At 38.8% G+C, this 17,740-nt stretch overlaps 1 protein-coding gene across 1 annotated transcript in view; it reads right to left on the bottom strand.

Annotated features, from left to right (window-relative positions):
• Positions 1 to 9,109, bottom strand: part of LOC141765712 (G1/S-specific cyclin-D2-like) — a 184,646-nt gene extending 175,537 nt beyond the window's left edge. The window contains exon 1 of the mRNA XM_074631907.1: positions 8,983 to 9,109. The gene's annotated coding sequence lies outside the window, so the exon portion shown is untranslated. The remainder of the gene's footprint in view (positions 1 to 8,982) is intronic.
• Between the last annotated feature and the right edge of the window lie 8,631 nt (positions 9,110 to 17,740).

The following is a 17,740-nucleotide window of genomic DNA, read 5'->3' as shown; positions in this document are numbered from 1 at the left end:
CCTGATTATTTTCCTTTTTTTGTCAGAGCATTTGATTTATTGATTGCTGTTGGGATGTAACGACAATTTCAACAAATGTAACAAAAAAATATTTGAACAGCACTACCAACCTTAGATTTAACTGCCTCAATTATTGATTATGGCTGAGTATCAAGCCTTCAATGCACGGTACTGTTACCGACCAACATTTGGAGGTATCAAAAACTCAAGCACAGGAAGCCGGCATCAAATGCTTTATCATATCCATAATCTCCTTTACTAATGCTTTGATCAGATATGAATCAAATCAAATTTAGCAAATTTTAGACTGCATTTTTTAAGCAAACTTAACTTTTTAAGCAAACTTAACAAACGTCTTCAATAACTGCTTGTTAGACAGCATTTCATATTTAAGAACTTTTTTTCTTTGTTTAATAAATAAAACAGAGCTTGTAGAAAAATATGTGTATTCTTCTAAAAGTAAGGTTATGAAAAATGTTGTCTTTTCGTATTGATACTAAAACTCAGGTACTATATCGACACTAGTATCCAAATATTTCACACAATGCACACTCCTAAAACTGATCTTTTGTTGCAGTGTAAATTAACTAACTAAATAAAAAAACTCAATGTATTTATTCCTATAACTGAGGCTGATAGAAACTCTCATCACATACAGTATACATATAAGCATGTCACATTGAGGTAATGTTTCTTACTGAGTGGATATTTAAACCCCCAGTTTTTGATTTCATGAACGTTACATTTCTGCCATCTAGTGGTGATGTCAGAGAACAATAGCTGTGCTTTTTATCTGTATTAAAGGGCAACACCAATGTTTTCTAGCAATGATGATGTACATATAAGTGTCTATGATAAATCATTGTATGTTTGTCATTTTATATTAATTCTATCTTTTTTTCATCACTGCTGAAGCATTTTACTATATCAGAAAATATGCTTGAGACACTTAAAAAATGCCATGCAAATATCTGAATGGATTTCAATGTCTGTCATAGTATGAAAGAAATGGGTTGTACTTGAATATTTAATCTATATATTATTATAAAAGTGGGTGCATTTTGCAGTCGCATTTATCTGATCCACACATTCTATAACATAACTTTATATATACACTGCATATATGCATAAGCAGAGGTGATTTAACCAAAAACACATATTTTACCGATGTATACTAATATGATATTAAAATGGAATTTCTGATAAATGATAACGCTTAGTGTTATTTAAAGTTGTATGCAAAAAATTGATAGGGTCACTTTACATAAAGTAACTAGAACTGTGTAGAAGTTTGGGGTAACACTTATAAAAGCAACTTACAACCATTATGCATACTACAGAAGAGAGCAATCAGGATAGTAAATAATGTGGGATATAGGGAACACACGAACACACTGTTTTTGAAGTCACATGCATTGAAATTTATGGATTTAGTCAAATTTAAAATCGCAATAATTATGTTTAAAGCAAGACATAATTCACTTCCGGGCAATATTCAAAAAATGTTTTGTGACAGGGAGGGGGGTTATAATTTAAGAGGAAAATTTAATTTTAAAAAGCATTGTGTTCGTACAAAAAAGAAGAGTATGTGTATTTCAGTTTGTGGGGTGGATTTGTGGAATGGGTTAGGTGATGGGTTGAAGGGGAGCACAAATATAAATCAATTTAAAAAGCTATACAAGAAAGATATTTTTGGGAGGTACATGGTTGAAGAAGAGTTGTGTTAAAGGTTGGTTATATACTTTTTAACTGCGGATGTATTTGTGGGTTGTAAATAAATTTGGGATGCTGTTCATATATTCAACTTGGGATGTAAATAAATCTGAGATAGTTTTTATATTATATTATATTATCATTCTATGATATATGAGTTAATAGAGGAGAAGTGAGAAAGGGGTAGGGTAATATAAGTTTTTCTTCTACCTACTCCTTTTCGGACACTATAACTCTTGTTTTGTTTGTTATTATTTTGTATCTGTTTTTATTTATTATATGTTCGAAATAAAGTCTTTCATTCATTCATTCAACTAGAATGCTGTGAAATCATAAATCAGCCACCTACTTTTAAAAGTCAGTTTGCATATGCATCAAGTTGATACCAAATAGTTTTGTTGATAGCCAGACAGACGTGAGTCTACTTTAAGATCTTAAATACACATTACTGATTCACCAAGAGGGAGTACTGCTTGGTTAATACAGTTGTAATAGATGTTCAATCGTACTACAGGAGATGCCGATGAGATGGCTTATATTGCACAACCTTTCCTGACCACTAGAGGTCAGAGTTTTACCATATATGAACGACACCCCGGGTAAACATCATTGCCACATTAATTACACTCTCCAATGGAGTCAACAAACAACTGGAAACAGAAGAATCAAAATCCAAAGAGCTCAAGGGGAAGCTTAATCCAATACAGCTTCTTCTGCAGTGAAATTAAAAGTCACAATTGATCCAGTACTGCCTGATAATACCATGCAAAGATGAGTGAAACATTCACTGAGACCTTGAATTTGTTTAGTCCTCGAACACATAAAACAAAGGAGCCAAAGCTCTTTATAATGTGTCATGAGATTTACTGCCCATAGCTAAACATAGTAGTAATTTATCTAATCTTAATATCCTATTTTTTATCAAAGCAAATCAAACATTTTAGCAAGGAAATTCTTCTTATTCTATCACAACAACACTTGTTTATAAAAAGTGTCTGAAACAAGAAACAGTTTTGGAAAACAGGTGGAAATTTCTTCCACATGTTTCTAAGACTGAATTTTTCTATATAACATGAAAATAATTTTTTTTTTAAATATCTTTTTTTTCTGTGTGCATCCTGTGTGTATCTGCATGTCATGTACTATATCTAACGATCATTTGCAAGATAAGTTTCAATTGAAAAAGAAATCTGTTCAAGAGAAGTGGCCCCGTCTACCACCTAAAAGTATATCCGGCAGACTTCGTGACATAACACCTAAGTGTACGTTTGGGAAATGCATTGACACGTCACAGGGGAATTTACATGCCACAACATTGTGGTGTCAGCAGCTGATATACTCATCAGACAACAAGACGCATCTCAAAACAGCTGTGAAGTCTGACCCACTGTACTGACTACCAAAAGCTACCAGCTTGTCAGTAACGACGACCGCAAAAAAACAGAAGTTATCTTTCTACTTCACTGATCGCTTCGAAAAACACAACATGCCTCAGCGAGTAGGCACACATTATGCTACTTTTAATAATGCAGAGCTGTGAATAACAGTAAACAAATACAGTATGTAAAAAATATACAGCAATAAAAGCTGTGCTGTAGTCAATGCATCATAGATTCATGAAGAAACCAAGCTTTCAATTATTTTGGTTGGCATTTGTGGAGTGACAGAGGCACATATCCTTTCAACAGTGGAGTTAGATATAAATGCATGGACACTTGATTAGGGATGCACCGATACCGATACCGGATCGGATATTGGGCCGATACTGACTCAAATAGCTGGATATCAGTAACTGATCATTTCAATTCAATTCTATGTTTATATACATTATACAGTATACTGGAATTTAAATTTGAATTGAACAAATTGTTTCAACATTACAAAGATTTATGCTTGAATTGTAGTTCCTGTTCATTTTGAAGATTTTTTTGCCAAATTGTTGATGTACGATTTATTATTTTAAAAATAAATAACAAATCACTAAATTTGTATCTATATATTTATTTATTAAGTTTTGTTTTACAAAGTTAGAAAAGCAAGATTTAAGTCAAGCCTGATGTTAACTTATAGATAAAAGAATGATCCCAGTCACTTCCACACAGTGAGGCTTATTAATTAAACACTGGTATCGGATCGGTACTCGGTTTGCTGCTGCCGGTTACAGCGTTATCCGTCAATACTGGACCAATTTCAAAAATCGTTGTTCCCATTAGTCTCTTACACAAAAACATGGAAAATAGAGTCCAGGTTGAAAAATACCAAAGTTCCCCTTTAAGATGCACACAAACAGCAGAAAATGAACAAACGAAAGGCTGTAATATAACATGGCGACAGTTCATTCGATATGGAAGCTTTTAATGTGTAACCCATGTAAGTGCATTCCTACAGTATTTCAGCTGGTACAATCAGCATCGTCAGTGTTCTTCCTGCAGAGCAGCTGCTAGATCTCATAGTTGACCCTGGTCCAATTCTATAGTCGACACATCCGTACATACAATCTGACACTGCCTGAACCACAAAGTCATGTAAATAACGCAACTGTTTAGCAACAACTGATGTTTATCACTAAAACTGCGCACAAGTTTTTACTTGTAAATAACACAATTTTGTTATCTTTTGTACATAAGACAATACTGTTCACAAACACAACTGCAACTCCTCTGATACTGCAACATGTTGAATGCATGAATAAACACTGTTCTGCTTTTTTCCTCAGTGTGGCTTAACCACTTTTTCATCACATGTACTTAGCACTATTCTGTATTCCTGTAACACATCAAGCACTAAGCCAATAAACTCCTAAAATAACTACCGCATCTTCACAGTGCAACTGCATGGTGCATTTAAAGCCATAAAACCACCAAAACACAGCGGTCTGTCTGTCTGTCACTGCTGACATATACGCCTTGTTTGTGTTTAGGAAGCGTGACAGGAAGTGATGACGTCGGTGCGTCTCATGTAAGACGGCAACTCGGCTTGCTGTTAGAGCAGCTCAACATGAAAACAAACAATTCTCATCTCCCTGCAAGGTGTCATCAGATAACTGACACGCAGGTTAAATATTTAGATTTTCAGCTGAACTCCAACAGCGGTAAAAAAGAAAGTCCCAGGTCTAAAAATATTATTGAAGTGAAGAGTGTTGAAGTGACCACACTTCATCTTGCAAGATTCACCATCCACTGAGGTGCATTTGGGTCTATCAAATGCATCCGATCAGTGACATACGGGGAGTTTTTAGACGATGACGTGTTGCTATATATTAAATGACCATAATAAGCGAAGTGAGAACTGTGGAGTGTCATAGTTTCACTATTAGACATCATATGACTTTATCAGTTTTGCAGATCAAAGTCGTAAATAATGAGGAGGAATAAGGAGAAAGAATTTGTGGAAACTGGTCACCACATTTAAAAGTTGTGGTATTTCCACACACATCAATCTTCAGTATAGAGACAGAAATGGTTTATGTGATATTTTTTGTTTTTCATAAATGTCAAATCAATAAAATACCTTATTTGGTAGCGACTTCAGGAAACATACAAACATACAAATATTACTCCTCTCTGAAATTGTTCATGGCTCCTACAGGGTATTTTTGAAATTCTTTTCCTATCTGTTTTTGCTTTGCTTTCCATTGTATCTATCTAAAATTGTAACAATAGCAGTTTAAAGTAAGCAAAAACAAGTGAGAGACATTTTGTGATCCTTCCTAACCAATAATTGTTCTCTTTGCAGAGATTTACCCAATATTGGTTAAATATCATCGCAGTTAAAGCTCACAGTTTACATTTTAACGTCTTTGCCACGGTGTCAGTTTACATCCAAAACAATACCAAGAGGCCAAAGGCTGCAAGAAACAGAGACAAAAATACCACTAAGTGTTTCACGGTCCAAGGACTTTTGGAGGCGAGTACGTACAGCCCGCTAAGCTTTTACTGAAAGCTGTTTGTCCAATAGTGACAGAGTAGCGACTGCTGAGCAGAGCTGAGATGCATGTCTTCAAAATAGAAACCCACCAACAAAGAATACAGCACAATCAAGATGAAAAAAACTGTCGAAAACCACGAATGTACTCAAAAGAAATGCGTCACACTTCCAGAGAAGTTACAGTGAAGAAACTCGTGATTGCATGTAGTCCCCCCCCCCCACCTACCCCACACACAAATACACCACCACCACCACCAGGCCTGAGTCTCTGCCAAAACTTCAGCCGATTCAATCTGACAGGAAGCTTTTCCCTCCCCCTTCTTCCTCAACCCCTCCTTCAACTGAGGTGGGCGTGCTGCTGAGGAAACACAGAGCATGCAGATGTTGATGTTCCACAACGAAAGTTGTGCCCACATCCGTTCAGAATGAAAACTTTTGTATAGCCTATAGCAGGCTGTTCAGACTAACAGTAAAACAGCAGGCAGCAAAACAAGGCACATCTACATTGCAGTACACTTTCAGCACCACTGGAGTTCCACCCAATCCGACTATCTGGCCATTAAATAGCCATTATCAATCACTATAAGCACCATAGATGCGGGTCATTAGGGGCCTACTATGCCTACTATGTTGTAAAAGTGAAAGCGAAACTTAAAAGCTACACATTCTAAAACGTAAAACTGAATGAAACGTTAGTTTTGAACACAAACAGGGACAACAACTAGAAATGTCTGAATTAGGCTAAACAGAAACTTAAAATCTGTGGTGAGTGAGTGAGTTTGTGAGTGGGTGAGACAGAGAGAGAAAATCCTAGGGACTGTACTTGCTATTCAGAAATATATAGGGAAAAAAACAGCTGCCATTAACACGTTTTTGAATGGTTTATGGGGAGATTTTAGGACATAATAGAACACTTTAACATTAACACTTTCCCCTGTCAGTGTCTACCTGCTGAGTCAATGGATTGTCACATTTTCTTGTCTCGCAGCAATTCTTGATACCTAACACTTATCACCACTCTGACACATTCAGAGGCTAAGCAGCTGCCAAATAACAGGTCTGTCTCACTCAGTCAGTGGGCAAATGCTGAGTGATTTCCAATGAGCTCTGCTCCATCATTAGTCTGCTCATTGAAATTAGGCCTGCCGACAAAATCAGCCAAAGGCTTTATATCTTTAAAGCACCAAGTTACACGTGTATGTGTGTGTGTGTGTGTGTGTGTGTATGTGTATATATATATATATATATATATATATATATATATATATACTGTATATACACATGCATATGCATATACAGTATACATACATGCACATCTGCATATGTACATATATATGCATATGCACATATGGTAAATGGACTTGCATTTATATAGCGCTTTTCTAGTCTTCCAACTCAAAGCACTTTACACATGTCACCATTCACCCATTCACACATTCACACACACGGATGGCAGAGGCTGCCATGCAAGGTGCCAACTTTGATCTAATCTAAATACTCATTCACACACCGATGGCTAAGCTGACGGAAGCAATTTGGGGTTAAGTGTCTTGCTCAAGGACACATCGACCACATCGACATGTGAGTGGAGCAGCCAGGGATTATACAGTATATATAAACTGTATATATATATTGAGGAAAAAGTGAAGAAAAAGTGGTTAAGAGTGAGTCTGATTGTGCAAGAAAAAAACGTATAGTTGTCCTGTGTGCTGAGTGTTTGTCTATATAGCACTTTACATATATTTATATATATATTAGGGATGTCACGGTTCAGGTAAAAACTTTGAACCGTTCGGTTCGCTAGTCACAGTTCGGGGCGTATAAGTATTGAAATCCACGCCTATGGAAGGAGGCTGGGACACGGGTGGACATGGGTCTTGAGGTACGGGGTATAACACATGCGCAGTGTAACTGAAGCTGCGGTCGTGCGTTGCTATTGGCATCTCTGATGCACTGACACAAGCAGTGACAGATTAGAAACTGGAGAGGGGCAACAGCACAATCCCTGTAATGTGTTTTATATTTATTAATTATTTTTAAATAACACAGTGGCACAGGAATCCAACCGTATTCCTTTCCAAATACTGCACTTTGAGTGGAAAAACTAATCTTTCAATTAAGAGCTGATAATCAGGGAATTGAAACATATGTTATACAGTTCTGTTTTTTTGTTTAGTTCTAGTTGAGCATATGATTCATTTTATGTCAATGGCCTTAGTCTATAATTGCATCATATTTATATGAAAATAACAAAGCTGCATTTGTTTTTATTTGCACTAATTACCGTAGAAGACCTATTCTTTCAATTAAGATCTGACAATGAAGAAGTGTTTATGTTCCTTGTGTAAGCCATACTATTGTTAAGGCAAACATTTGTTAACTTATGTTTGCCAAATAAATTAAAAGCATGTTGAAATCAGAACATGACCGCCCTCGAACATGTCCCGAACCGAACCGAAAACCGTGATATGAACCGAACCGTGAATTTTGTGAACCGTTCCACCCCTGATGTATATACATACATACACATACAGTATATATACATATACTGTATGTGTATGTATGTGTATGTATGTATATGCGTATGCATATACACATACATATACATATACATATACATATACATATACTGTATGCATAGGCTATATACAGTAAATACACATATACATATACATACAGTATATAGATACACATGTACTGTACATGTATACTGTAGCATCCATGTATATATACATATATATATATATGTATATATACATAAACACACTCACAGTGGGAGTACACAGTGTCAGGACAACTCTAAGTTGTATTCTTGCACAATCAGACTCACTCCCACTGAGGAGGGAAAATCACAACTTTCTTATAGACGTTTCTCGAATTGAATTAAAATCTCATCTACTGATAAACCGTTTTAACATGCCTGCCACACAGGCTAATGACTCTTTTAGCGGTGTAAAATCCGAACTTTAAGCAAACTAGACAGTAAAATACTCTAACAGACAGAGACCGATGGGGTGTCTGGGTAGACGGGACTTTAACGTCTTACTGTAACGTAAAGGGACGAAGTCATTACATTGAGGCTTCCTCTAATGTTATCTTCTAAGAAGGTTTTATAATGTAGCGTTACGTATTCTTTGTCGTTTTGTATAAAACATTGTTCTTCGTCGCTTGTTAAACTTCCATGCCAGCTGTTTTGCAGCAGCAGTAGCGATACTACTAGCCTCCTCCTACTACTACTACTACGAGTCACGGGAACACACACAAACCATCGTCTTGCGCGCACACGCTGCACACAAACACGCATTTTATTAAAAACTGTGAATAAACACAACTCCGTCTTACCTGTGTTGGTACTTTGGGCTCACTCGGCTGCAGCAGCATCGCACCTTTTCGTAGTAAAATAGAGCAGAAGAGCTTTAAAACAGCGTGAGAGTTGTTTACAAAGTTTCCTCGTGAACTCCGATTGGTCTGAGTGAGTTTAGTCGACGCCCCAAACCTCGGTCACTGGGCCACGTCTCAATACGGTGTTTCCTTTCCTGGACTCGCTGCCTTCCTGCAGACAGACACTATTGACGACGGAGGAGGCGAGCTGTTGTTACACGTTTATGGTGAAAAAGTAAGTGTTTCAGCTTTTTATTTATTTTTTGAAGCACAAGTTGACCCGTTCAGCCAATTCAGCTGCACATGCAGATACACACGAGGAAGGCAACACGAGACCTATTACAGCTGTCAGCAGGGGTGCGTTCACTGCCTATATGGCCAATTAGTGACAGTCACAATTTGAAGCAGCACATTCAGCACCCACGTTTCCATAATAGCCTATTAGTAGTAGGCTATTCAGTGGTGGAAAATAACTAAGTAGACTACATTTACTCAATTACTGTACTTAAGTACAATTATGAGGTACTTTACTTGAGTATTTCCATTTTCTGCTACTTTATACTCCTAATATATGGAGGACGGAACCTGCCAAAATTAAAAATACATCGGTCAATAAATAAATGACTCGATAAATAAATAAATGTGTCATTAAAGGGACTGTTTGTAAGAATCAGAAATGCTTGTTAACAGCGACACCTGTGGCCCTTAAGTCAATGAAAGTCAGCGTCGGGCTCGCGCTTTCGCTCTACATAGACATGAACGAGCATCGCTCAAAACAGTGAGGCGACACACGTCAGCTAAAACCACAATATCACTCTATATTTCAGCTGCTTGGCAGTAATGTTAGCTGACCAGACGAAGGTCTCTCCATGAATCAATGCTGATCCTAGTGTTGGCTTTTCCTGCCTCAGCCTCCCGACCGCGGCCGGAGGGAGACACCGGCACCCGGTCGGAGACGATAACGTTTCTCGCTGCGGAGCCCCGTCACTTCACAAGACACGGGAAACCTCTGCTGGTCTGGAGGAGCTGCAGCATTTATTTCTGCACAAACATCCACTGCACATTCACTAGATATTCTCAGAGCTACAAAGTCTTCTGCAGTGTGGAGTGTGCGCACATGCACATGAGGTGGAGCGAGCTGAGTGAAGGCAGGCAGGCAGAGGAGCAGAGGAGCAGAGTACAGCTGAGACTCCGGCCCTGGAGACCAAAGCTACGGTCTCCCCCGCGTCCTCCGACTGCGGCGAACACTGTTTTGCAAGACGGGCTTCACTAGATAGAACTTTGTGGTTTTGGTGCTTCCGTGTAGTTTGTGTTGGAGTCTGAGTCTGAACAGCGTAGCCAAACGTGAGCGCGTAAATTGACATTTCTGTTTTAATTTGCTTCTTTATTTATTTATCTTTATATCAATTACCTTATCTATTTACTTCTCCTTTTATTTATTTATGGATTTTTTTTAATTAATTTTTAAACGTATTTATTTATTTTTTCATTTAGTCTTTATTTATTTGTTTTTAAACATATGCATGTGCATTTATTTATTCATTTATTTCTGCATGATTTTCCCTTTGCATTTCACCCCTTATTTATTTCCCCAAACATGTTTATTTCTGTATTCTTTTCTTTATACATTCCTTTATACGTTTATTTTTACATTCCTTTATGCATTTCTGCCTCATTATGCAAATGAGGGGGCTGTCAATCAACGTGTGTCATGGGGTCAGAGCATCGGTCAGAGTGCATTGATCATTCCCAGCTTCGTACAGCGGGTCATCGGCCTGCTGCTGCTCCCCCCCACCGACGCCTCGTACCGGTACAGGTGTGCAGATCAACTGTCTGAAGCGGAAGCTGAGCCCGTTCTCTCCATCATAGGACTCGGTGCCTTGCGGAGCGCCAAGCGGTCCAGGGTGTGCCAAGATTTGGTCTCTAGCAGAGAGAGTCGCGTTGCGTTTAAATGATGATGATGATGATGGTGATGATGTAAATGATGATGTATTATTATAAATTAGACAACCCAGCAGTAAAGTGATTAAAATGAGCTCCATCTTTACCAGCCGCAACATTAAAGTGATGAACACATTAACGCATCAATAACTATAATCCAATAATATACATTATTCTGCGTAATGAGTACTTTTACATTTGGTACTGTAAGCATATTTAGATGCAAATACTTTTGTACATTTACTCAAGTAACATTTTGAATGCAGGACTCTTACTTGTAACAGAGTACTTCTACACGGTAGTATTGCTACTTTTACTGAAGTAAAAGATCTGAGTACTTTTTCCACCACTGGTAGTGATAATAATGATAAAAGAATCGTCAAAGTACCCCATAGTCTACACCAAAAGAAAGAAGCATCATGTGCTACATAGCCTAAACTGCATTAGGAAATACATCAATGAACACCTCACAGTTAACTTAACTTGTTCAGTGAATAAAATCCATGCACATGCCATCCATGGATCATTTTCCTTGCAGTAATGCAAACATATGCAAAAACTGTTCAAAGTAGTGATAGTAGTAGTTTTTCAAACAGCAGTTATTGTCATTTATTGTGGCCTGTCAATTTATAATGTTTTCTAAAAAGGAAATGTAACGCACTGCAGCCTTACGCCATGGTTTGTTTTATTTAGCTGTGAGGTGAGCCGCCACACATTCTGCTGCACAGTGATGTAATCATTGCTTCTCACCACCTTTAGGCTGCCACACATAACACTGGAACAAAGTCCCTGTAAATTAAAAGTTGTTTGAATTTGTATATATTTAACTGGATTTTACCCATAGAACAATAAATCATAATGCTTTACAGGCTCACCACTCTTCCTCAGGCGGCATCAAACAGGCAAAGAGAAACAAGAACTTCCAGGGACTACCTCTATAGATTTGTTGTGTTTGTTTTTGGTGCCTAATGTGCTTTATTGAATGAAAGTGCCTTTGAGCAAATGATACACTGCCGTTTTTGCATCTGGCAGCTTCCAGTCTGATTTACTGTAAGGGACTGTATTCTCCACACAGTTTGTGACGGCACACTGATCTCCTACTGTATATCAACTGCCTGAGTGTGTTCACATATCAAAATCTAATTTTCTCACTGTCTGAGAGTGATTTTACCAAACATCACTTAGCATGCTGTAAGCTGAATCTACTGGAGACATACAGTAGGGCATTATTTCAGACGCTAATGACATTCATACCACTTAACAGGTATGTATTGTACTATACTGTATGTTGCTCACTGGGTCATCAATCTACCAAAAACTATATATATTGAGATGGAAATGATTAACCCCCTCACTAGAGTTGGCGAGGTCATTAAGGTCACAATAAAGTTGTACAAGAGCAACTCCATCTTCTAGAAATCATGCTATATGCTACTAATTTGATACAGTAAATACGTTTCTTAAGAAAATAATGTGGCTGGGATCACTTTTTCTTCGACGTCACATCCGTTGGATTTTCTCGGAATAACTGGCCCAGGTTCTTCACATTAAAAGCAGTCTACGGGCTGATAGAGGAAACCCAGAAAGTTGTAGAAGGTCTCATTTTTCAGGGTTAGGTTACAACCTGTTCACACATTATCAATAAAAAAACGATTAAAACGTGTATACATGTAAAAACTTACATGCTGTACATTCTCTTTATAGGCAATCAATGTGTGTTCCTCCAACACCCCCATTGGCCCAGCCTGGCAGAAGAGGACATCATCCGGGGAATGGACTTCCAGAAGGCCTCCCATTTTTGGTGTCACTACTTTCCCAATCTTGGAACCCATCTGCTATCGGTCTGATGACTGATATGCCTCTGGGGTTCCAGTGTAACCAGCAGATATAAGGGCCAGGACTTACTTTTTCATGCGCTGCTCATTGTTTACAGTCCAGTTAGCAATTTCAGTTGCGAGACTGGAGTTGGAGTTGAGAGACGACGAGTACGAACAGATTGTTTCACAAGTAGCCAGTTTACAAGCTAATTTTAAACCAATAAAAAGCTCGTCAGACAAATCATTGTCAGACGATAGCCGGTGGGTTTAGAGATTTGATTTCGGCCAATGCGTTCCGCCTCTCCTGCTCTCCACATGAACTGTTTACCTGCATTCAACCAAAACCTGCTCGAACGTCAGTATTGGTCAATATTACTCAGACTACAAACAGAAACCAGAACGCTTCTTATACCAAAATCTTGTCCAGTTGCCTACAGATTCTACATGTGAATGCAGAATCTGTTTATAGCTATTACCACTTTCCAGATTATTGCACAACAATTCCCACCTTAACCCTTGACCCTGATACACGTCTTGGAGTACAGGACAGGCAGCTCTCATCATGTGACATCCTGGTGTGAACAACAGTGACCTCTCACCAGCTAGTAGAACACATGGAGCCTCATGAATGAGTGAAGAAAAATGTCTCCAACTCAACAACTGAGATTTCTTTTTTACCTGACACTGTTGTACATGGATGAATCACATAAACTCCTCTAGACATGCTGCCAGAAAAGCCGTGTATCAAAGACTAGAAATGACCTTGGTCAGCAACTGTGAAAACAAGAGAAGTAACAAATGAAGACAAAAAAAGTCACTAACAACAATCAGCAAGCCTTAACCTTCCTGCCAATACATACATCAAGTTGTAATGTCCCATTTATTAATAAGTAATTATAGCCTCAATTGATTTCGAAGCATTTTAATGACCTCTAATCTGCTAATACGGTCTGTAGTGTAGGCAGAATACAAATGGCCATTACACCAGCAGCACTGAAGTTTCCTTCCCCCTTTTTGTGAGCATACATTAAGCATATAGTATACTGTATGTTTCTATTATCGATCCCCGTGTCTATGTGATATCTCCTGTGTAATATAAGAACGTAATGAGAATGTATGTGCGTATATTGAGTAAATTTCTATGCATGTATTCATCCAATTTAAGGTGCCGCATGTTATTCTCCCATGCCGGCTGCTTCAGTGAAAGTCACCTGCATTTCTAAAGCCTCAAAGAAGGTTCTGATTAATGAATATGAATTTCACAGGAAGAGCCAGAAATAGAATTCACCACCTTGGTGGGCTCACATAATAAGTCTATTACAGCAGTGGATTTAACAGAGGGACTGGCTTTGATGAGACAAAATAATAATCTTGAATAAAAGAGAGAAAAAGACTGTATTTCTTCACAGGCGTCATGGTGTCCGTGTAAAAGGGAGCAGGGAGAGAGGACGTCAAAGAGGGAACGAAACAAATGTGTTCAAAGGTGACATTTCAATATTTATATATTATATATATGACGACAGTTATATCAAGCGACAGCGACAGGAGACCAAAATGCATCGCGTGTCTTCAGGTGCCAGCAAACGAAGCCATGAAGGCAGCTGAGCTAAAGTGATATGATATAATTTTGGGGCAGTGGTGGCCTTAAGGTTAGAGAAGCAAGCTTGAGACCGGAATGTCGCCAGTCCAATCCCCTGGACCGGCAGGATAAATCTAGGTGGGGAAAGTGAAAAGCAGCGCTTGCCCCTCCCTCATTACCCACCACTGAGGTGCCCTTGATCAAGGCACTTAGCCCCGACCTTTTCAGTGGCCTGCAGATCAGACTGTGCTTTTACTGGGCAGCTTCCAGGTGTGAATGTGTAACTGTGTGAATGTGATCAGGGTGTTCCTGAAACGAAGAGCATTTGCTCTCAGTGAATCCCCTGAATAAATAAAGGTAGAAGAAGGTTACATAGTGGTGTTAACATGATTCAAATTGAAAATGTGTTTAAATTTTCTCCCCTTTAAGGAGTCCCTGGCCCCAAAAACTTTGAGAATCTAGAAAGAGCCTTTCACGTTTTTATGTTACCTGCAGGCCACCGTAGTTTTCCAATATGCTTGTGAAACTGCGGTAAAGTGAGCCGCAGAGTGCGAAACCGTGTTACCGCCAGCCACCGTCTGTTGCCCCTACAGTAGGCAAGGCAAAGGTCCTGAAAGATACCACGGCGTTACCACGGTTTCACAATCGGCGGCTCACGTTACCGCAGTCTTGGAAAGGGAGGAGTGAGCGGAGGGTTACTCAGTTGGTTGCAATCTGCAGCCACACCACTAGATGTCACCAAATCCTACACACTGTACCTTTAATAAATAAAACATGCAGGGGGAACTAAAAACATAGTTGCTGCTGTTGCACAAACATGTTGTAATGAAAGAGCTGAACATGTTTTAGTCACATTCTACAAGTGCCACTTATTTAATGATTGTCTTATCAAATCAATTGGGATATTTTGTAGATCTTGATGGAGACAACAGTCGATTCAACCATGGCCATTTTAGCCAAAGAAAACTCCAGCTTCAGTGAGCAATCAAAGAGTTCTTTTGAGAAAACACCACTGAAATGATGTGTTTGATTGCTGTTATCCTGCTGTGCCGCTGCTGTATGCTGAGAAAGGCAGGTTAGACCTAGCAGTCCACTATTTCCTGATAAGAGTGTGCAGGCTTTGTAGAAATGGGACAGCGGGGAAAAAATGAAAAACAAGGAGCAAGGAGCACAAATATAGATATATAAAAGATTATAAATGACAACAAAATATGGGTTTGCTTTTTGTACCTTTCAGGTAAATCCTCAGTGGTCCAACTGGAGATTACAGAAGTTAAATCTAGAAAAAATAATATCACATCATAATATAAAAGTAAATACATTCTATTCCATTCAAATGTAGTACACTCTTTTCAGACGGAGTACCATAATGACTGTGGACAATTTCATCACGTACCAGCTCCACAGGGCTTATTCCCACCCAGAGAGGTGGTTGCATGATGGCAATCATGTTCTTTGATTGCACTGCTTTCACGGCCATCCGGCCCCTCGGGGTGGAGCTCAAAGTGTAGCAGGTGGACAGCAGCATGGTTTCCTGGATTACGGACTATTTAATTGACAGATAGTGCAGTTTGGCCTCGTCCAGAGAGCATTGTGGTGGAACTGTCTCAGAACAGAAAGGAGGCTCGCTGGGAGCCACGCCTCTCACCTTTCTCTCTCTGCACGGCATGCAGGCTTCAGATTCAGCTCAAGCTCATGTCACATCCAGAGTTTTTTTTTTGATGGCTCATTTGCTGTAGGATGCGTCAGTAGGAGCAGAGAGGAGGAGTCCATCTGCACCTGAAGATTAAAACTAGTGGTGGACTTGTATCAGCACGGGGCATGAAAGAATTCTCTGTTGTATTCTTGTTAGTAACGTGAGTCCAAGGAGCTCAAGCGTTAACCTGATTTTGCCACTAAACACTAAACTAACCCGTTCAGAATCCAATTATGTTCCAAACAAAAAAATATTGTAATGGTGGATTTCAACTCTACATTTTTTTTTTTTTATTGCTAATGATATAGGAGTGCATTTAAATACTTAATTATGTGTTAGGCTTCCTCCTTGCCTCATTGCCTCACGGTCGGCCATTCTTGCTGAACAGGGTGTAGCTTTACCTGCAGGCCAATTTAGACAATGTAGAACACTATTGGCTCATAGACATCCAATCAAATAAGTCTGTGCATTTGGGTGGAGTCAAATGACAGTAATCATAGATCTAGACATCCTAGAAAAGTTATTGAAATGGTCGGGGATCTGAACGGGTTAAGCAATCAAAATGTTCCTAGTATTGCATATTGAGTTAAAGATGCTAAATACGGGATTGGGAGCATTTCTATTGCCTCTCAACGGCTCTGAACATGACGACGGCGAGTCGTGTGGCTTGCAGCTAACGGTGCTAAGAGCGCTAACAATGCAAATAACGCTGAAAGTGCTGACAGACATAACAGTGTTAACCTCAGGGGGAACAGTGGGTGGGTGCTACGCTTTCGCGCCACAGCTTTCGCGTGTCGTTATCAGCTGTAACTGGTGTATTGGAGCATGGCAGAGCAGCGGCCGTGAGCTAGCCGTTGGGGTACCCTCACACGCACAAACATGCACTAAAAGCTTACGCGGCCGGCCCGGCTATGTCAACAAAGCAAGGAGAAACTCAGATTACAAGACACACAGAGGGAGAGTGACAGGTAGACATTACTCCTCTATATCTTTACATAGCAAATAGCTGTTTGCTGCTTTATTAATAATCTGGATATCAAATTTAGCACCTCTAACAGATGTCTGGTGACTTAACAATAAAATTATATAAACCATAATAAAATAAACAATAAAATAGCACTTAATTTGGTGGATTAGATACATGCAGTGTGCTGTTAAACAATATGCACTTGTGTACAACCTGCCAACAGAGATCTTTACATTAGTATCATATTAATTCAACAAATGGGGTACAGTAATAAATTAACCAATTCATATTTGTTGTGCACTTTCTTTGTGAAATGTAAATCTGAATAGACAAGTAAATATTGTATATTCCATCACATGTTCAAGGTAATTTCCTGTAAGGGAATAAAATGCAAAAAACAAAACACTCCTATTTGAAGGAGAATTCTTTTCTCCTCACCAGATAGCATATGGTTCATAACCACTTTGCCCCAAAAGCAGAAACATGTTTCAATTACTTTTTTGCACAAATTTGCTTTGTGAATGTACAATATATGTCATACTATCTTACCTTTTTTTCTACAATTAGCTAAAAAATCTGCACAATTAAACTGGCTACGCCCCAAAGCGCTATATACTGGCAGTTTGAATATTAGAACTATGCATGTTCATCTGTGTTTTCTCTCTGCAAGAAACACGAATGGCTCGCAACCAGAGCCAACTGCCTATCTCTGAGAAGTG

This window comes from Sebastes fasciatus, chromosome 4 (genome assembly GCF_043250625.1).
Source record: "Sebastes fasciatus isolate fSebFas1 chromosome 4, fSebFas1.pri, whole genome shotgun sequence".
Lineage (NCBI taxonomy): Eukaryota > Metazoa > Chordata > Actinopteri > Perciformes > Sebastidae > Sebastes > Sebastes fasciatus.
Note: the sequence above shows the minus strand (reverse complement) of the source record. Positions and strands in the feature narration are given on the sequence as shown.